Source organism: Pecten maximus, chromosome 13 (genome assembly GCF_902652985.1).
Source record: "Pecten maximus chromosome 13, xPecMax1.1, whole genome shotgun sequence".
In the NCBI taxonomy this organism is placed as follows: Eukaryota; Metazoa; Mollusca; class Bivalvia; order Pectinida; family Pectinidae; genus Pecten; species Pecten maximus.
In genome coordinates this window covers 35,918,444-35,925,102 of record NC_047027.1, presented here as the reverse complement: position 1 = coordinate 35,925,102, position 6,659 = coordinate 35,918,444, and positions in this window count along the sequence as shown.

Sequence of the window (6,659 nt, the reverse complement as noted above, 5' to 3'; positions counted from 1 at the left end):
AACCGTATATTATCTTCACAGAAATTGTCATCAGAAGGAATATATAACGATAAAAAAATAAATATATAAATAAACACGTTACAATTTGGTTTGATATTTGGTTCAATTTTAAGTGATTTTTACCTACTTCGCTTGATGAAATTTTATATCTTGAAACAAAACATGAAAGAGGCCTAAAAATAACGCCTGTATTTTTGAAGAAATATCGTTTGTCATTTGGCAGGCAAACCGCAGATTCCACTATTTTTGTGCAATTCATCACCCTTTGCTCGCGACATTTTATTACCTGCGCGAGGCTTTACTCCTGGGGAATCGAAATGTTGAAGAAGACATTTTTGTTCAATGATCGGAACACGCTGATCAATATCATTTGTAATAGAAAAAAGTATATAATAAGATGACAGCTGTCTTTGGAATTTATTTCACCCAATCCATCAGTGATATTTGAATGATATATATATATATAATTGTATGAATCACTAGATGATTCTGAAAACTGGTGTTAATATCATGATCATCAAATGTCTGACACGGCAAACATAGGATTCATCAGTAAGTGATGAAAAAATACATAACTTCTTAGTTTAGATTTATATAACAAATGTCTGTGTGAGGCCATATAATGGAAAATTAAGATAAGCGATAAACAAGTAAGTCTTTTACAGATTTGTATGTGTAATCAACTTAATGAACGATAATATTACTTATAAATGGTCAAAAATATGATGGATCTGTAGTAATAGACAATATATTGCCAGATACCAACAAGGTATGAGAACATTGGCCTCTTTTTAAAACAGAAATGTTGTGAAAGATGTTATATTCTGTTTCATATGATATCTTTAGTGTTGTTTCCCTGTGAGCTCATCTATAGGATCTTGGGTTTAAGTTTTACATTTCCTTCATTTTTGGTTGCATGATTTCATTACAATACCTAATTGGACCTGTTCATCATGGCAGCAGTTCAATTTTCAATATATCTCAATTGATCCTGGATAAAAAAAAAATTCCTCCACTTGGTCTAGAAGGTTTACCTACCTTCCCCCAACAAGGTAGAACAAATATTTCTGAAATCTGATATACTGATAAACTATATTAAGGGAACTACTACACATGTGATTTCTGACGTTATGTAAATTATTCCGTTCAAGTTCCCATATATAAACACGGCGATTGCAGGGATGGTTTCATTATAACATAAGCAATAATTCACTTTGGGAAAATTAGATTTTCCCATAGCTTCATTTACGGATCCTTACCTATTACACCATGTCACAAACATTCTTAAGAAAATAACGATAATGATGCATCTAAAAACGGACGATGTCTGTGTGCTGATATATCTGAGGTCGTAAAATATAATGTGTAAATTAATATATATGAAAATTTCGCTCTACCTGAATACCGCAGTACCTCCGATTATTGTATTTTGAAGGTCGGTAGATAATTATTATCGGTACGAGATAATAAGTTTTTTTTTTGTAACATTTTTTATTCAATACAATGATACATGTAGATGTTAAACAGAGCACTTTGCAACCTCTTCACACAACATCTATATGCTTACACACATCTATATAACACCACTTGTACATCTGCGCATACGTATACATAAGCACACACATACATAGGAAATTCTGTATAATGATATTATCACACACACTCTAATTATGCAGTGATTATTACCGGTATATATGGTATAACAATACTCCAGGCATGCAAAGAGATCATTGTACGCAAACACCAATATATACAATATGACTACACACCATACAATAGAACATACATATTCTTGTTGCATACCAATGGAACATACATATTCTTACGTACCAATATAACATACTTATTCTTGTATACCAATTAATGGAACATACCTATTTTAGCATACCAATATAGAACATAGATATTCTTGTTTATCAATATTAAACATACATATTCTCGAACACCAATAGTTTGTTCATGGTCCCATATACCCAAATATTATACTTATTCTGGTGTACCAATATAAACTTACATATTCTCGCAGATAAGGAATGATAATTATGTATACTTTTATTAAAGCCTATAGAAGTTTTATGCACATTGCATTTTTTTTATAATTCTTTTATTTTTTGAAGATTTTTCACATATTAAACAATAGACATGAATGACAAAGGTTAAAAAAAACCAAAAAAAAAAACCACATACATACACACACTCTTACACATACATACTGTGCTGATGATGCTGATGATGACGATGGTGTTTAAGAAAAAACAAAAAGGGAAAATGGGTTTGATGATATAGGATTAATTATTTTTTTTATGCAACAAGAGATCTCTCGGCTATTATATGTGAGGGACAAATATAATAATAAGTATAAATATATAAATAATAATGTAAAAAAAAAAAAAAAAAAAAATAAAACAAAAAAGAAAAAGAGAAAATGAGTTAATAGAACAAATATGAAAACTAATTCACTTTTATAGTTCTATAAGCCTGTTCCATTTCATCCATTCTTTCTCAAATTTACTTTTGGCCTTGTCACCCTTACTATAAGCAATACACTTCTGCACTGTGTAGTTGTCTTTAGTTGTGTTTACTAAGGCATTTAAATTTAATGAACTATTCAGACATCTGGTTTTATAAATAAAAAAAACTGCAAACTCAGTCATTAGAAACTGAATTGTAGTGAAATGTGTTTTGTTGTAAGGCCAAAAATGAATATAAAAAGTTTAACGAGACACTGTTATGGGTTTGTGGTTAAGGTCATGCTTGGATGACTACGTTTCTGAGGTTGTGGTGAAAACAAAAAATGATCGGTTCAAGTGCACAGATATAGATGTTATATTATAATGTATACATATATTAGCTGTGTCAGTGAGGATGGGTGTGTCTTCTAAAGTCACAATCCCATCACCAACTCATCGCTCGACGACCCACTCATAACCACATTATTACAGGGCGAGATTAGAAACACTTTAAATTTTTTTTTTTTTAAAGATTTCCATCATGTTGCAATACGTTACAGCTAGATTAAAGACTTTATCACAGCATAGCATCGACAATTTTTATTTATTCAAAACATCACATTAGCTACACCAGGAAATTGAACACTGTATTCACCTACCCACACGCTGTTTTTGTGGACGCCAACTCATACCGGAAACAGACACTGTTTTTTTCTTCTCGTATCAGAAGTTTATGATTAGGTATATTTGCGGTCGTGCATAGGGTATATTTAGGACAGACATCAACACAAGAATCAAACTTGCCACAGTATTCGTATGTATATCGAAAAACAAATGAATGGAAAAATTGCTCTAACGAGTAAGCGAAAAGAAAGATTTGTGAAAGGTCAATTTCCGTTAATTTAGTTGAACTTCTTCGTTTGCTAAGATAATCGCCCTTGAAACAGTCTAGGTCACTTTGTGACGGAGTTTTTACTTGTAGTAGTCAGTGTCTACCTCACGTAATACCTTCGCGATACCTGTTGCATGTAATCCAAAGTAGTTAGGGTAAAATGTCTTTCCAAAGGCCAACATCACGTCACCCCAGACTGGTCTGTTTCTTAACTTCCCAAGAAAAAAGCCGGCGGGGATAAGGCTCGTCGAACCTGATCATCACATGATTTTATGGTTCAGTGACTCAGAAATTTAGTGCTGCTTGAAATTTTAACTTCTTTGTGTGCTTAGCTTATTTTCTCATAACAGTTTTCAATATTAGTTCAACCTAACCTGAAACATAGCTGCATTGTGATATGGTTATATCAACACGCTTTCCAGAGCACTGTTTCAAACCTAGACAAAACAATCACTATTTTATCAGGAAAACATCTGTCATGTTATTATTTTCTTGCACTGTGGCCCGAATCGTCATCACAGGGCACAGGGATGGATGGTAATTTTTATCTGCAGACGATAAAACGACGGCATATTGGATTGTTCTGCTTTAGTTTTATATTAATTATAGTGTTGCTACGATAAAATTCCAAAACAAGTCCTGAAATTAAGCAGATATGCCATTCAGAACTTTCATTTCACTGACCTGATTTGTCACCTTTTTTTATCTGCACGAGGAAAATGTGACCTCATTCAATTCATGTGTTAAATTTATTCATATATTACTTTACAGTCGAGAAGACTTTGTGAATTAGTAAAATTATAAAGTAATAGTTACCTGTAAATTTTACCTGTATGTACGTTTACCTGTGCATAGCTTAACAGCAGTTTTTTCTATCTTGCCTTATACATGACAAAGTTTGTTTTATAGCCTGATGGGAATCAGTTGAGTTTTATATCTTGTTATGTGTTACAGGTAGAAAAAACGTATATATTACCTACTGTTATCAACTGTATGACACTCTAACATAGACGTGGATGTATATAGTATATATAAATAAAAATAAAAAAATATAAATTATTGCAAATTAAGATTCCTTGGTCTGGCTTATCTAAATTTCACAAATACTGCTCTCGATGTCGAATAACCTAAGTATTTAACACGTTTATTTTTGTTGTTTGTTGTGTTTATTCATCAACCTGTGACCTGCTCCTCGTGCTTTAGTTAACGTGTACAACCTAACTGGTGAAATAAATCATTCGGACAATACACTATAACGAGAGTCTTAATTGGAGTTCATTTTTCGGTTAAGATCAATTTTCGCGACCATGTCAATGTCCCGCGAAAGCGAAAATAGCATACCCGCGAAAATAAAGATAAATCTTATAGTGGATTAATCGTAAAGGAATGCTTTATTTCCTCTATTATGTCTGGTTTTTAGTTTTAGTCCGTCCGACCTCTTGTTGGAGTTAGATTGGTTTACTGTATTACAAACAACTACGGTAGTTTTGGTTTAAGTCCTTTCTGGATATTCAGTATTTTATGATTCAATAAATTTGGTATATAGGATTACTTCAAACGGCTCAATAAAAATAATAGATAAATATAATATTTGGCAATATCGAATATCAAATATGAAACTCCGAGAAGAAGAAGGAAACGGAGAAAAGATTTTGCAGCAGGACCGAATATACCCGTTAGGCTATACCTGATTTGTCTGTGACAACGAGTATTTAACACAGCTAAGATCGAAATATGCTCCGGTATATTATTACAAAATTCCAAAACCAACACAAAACGAAGGGAATGCTTACAATTTTGATAAAAAATATTAATAAATATTAACTTGTTCATAATAAAATGTGCTTCTTTTATAATGCAATGATCGTATTATACAATTATTAACATTTCGCTCTAAATACGGTTAAGTTGTTTACAAAAAAATGTATACCTTTTGCATATCACTATGTACTACTAATATACATCATGTATCTGTATGTCTAAAACTATGTAACAGCCTTGACTTCTTGTCACAGATTTTGTGTTTGAGCGAAAAATAAAATCTTGAAATCTTTGTTTGCTTGGACAAATGTCACTCTTCAATTCCGTTCAAGTTATATTCCTCAGACCATAAGGCCCATTGGTATATAGAGGTTACACAGCGAGTGGTTGTCGTTTGTGTCATATCTCTGTACAAAAGTTACAAAAACAAGATTGGAAAATAAATGACGAAAGTGAAAGAAATACCATATGTAAGAACTACTCTTTGTGTAACCTGTCTCTACCACAATCGAAAAGAAAGATATTCGGGAAATGAATTGATCTATTTTGCGTCAACGTGTGTTTTTTCACAATATCATGTGGGGATTGACCTAAAATGAAATGTTTTACGGACTTGACCTGAACAATATACACTGGGGGCCGAAAGCCAAGGTGAATATGTCCATGGTCACGTCCGTAAGACAATGGATTGCCATACTTAAGTCTGCATTTACTTTATTATAGGATTTCCACGGTTTTGTCTGTATTTTTCTAGATTTTTCAAGATAAGTGACAGAACATTACTGATACATTTTTGTATCATGGACATAGCAGAACAGGAAAGTTTGACTTAAGTTATATTGAAGTCAACCAAAACATACTGACAGAGATGGGAGATAACTCCACGAAAATGTTACTTTAATTGCAATTTCATTCCTGCTGACCCACTTTCCACTAATTACCTTTGTGGTCTAACAGATATACGTCATTAGCAATAATATATGTGTTAGTCGGATACACCCACTCACACAGGAGTAATCCTATTCATAGAAAGCATGTTTTATTTGCATTCAAAACAACAATTCCTGAAAAACATTTGTTCGATAAATGACTTTAAGCAAAAGTATGTTTTCTTTTCCTGAATTCAAAATACGAATTATTACATTACATATTTACTACATTTCACATAAATATTTGGAGAGTGTGCCGCACACTTTCATCAGATAATGTTTAGGCATAGCGCTAGAAGTACAGCTGGGGCAAACCGGACAGTCATTTCAGGCCTTGATAGAAACAAAAAGGCTACAAACCGGCAAACTGTGATTATACAAAGTAAAGGGGAAAATGTTATGCTTTTCTGACCAAGATTCTTTATTCCAATTTAGGAGGATTTTTAACAGGAATATACAAAAATATAGAAAAGAGCTCCAAGGAAATATATACTTTATGAAATAATTACTGGAATTCAGTCGTATTGATTGAAATTTTCGCAGACAAATATGCCGCTGTGATTTCTTTTAGGGGAAATATGTTGTGCATCTGGAATTCTAAATTATTTTAACTGAGAACTTTCTCAT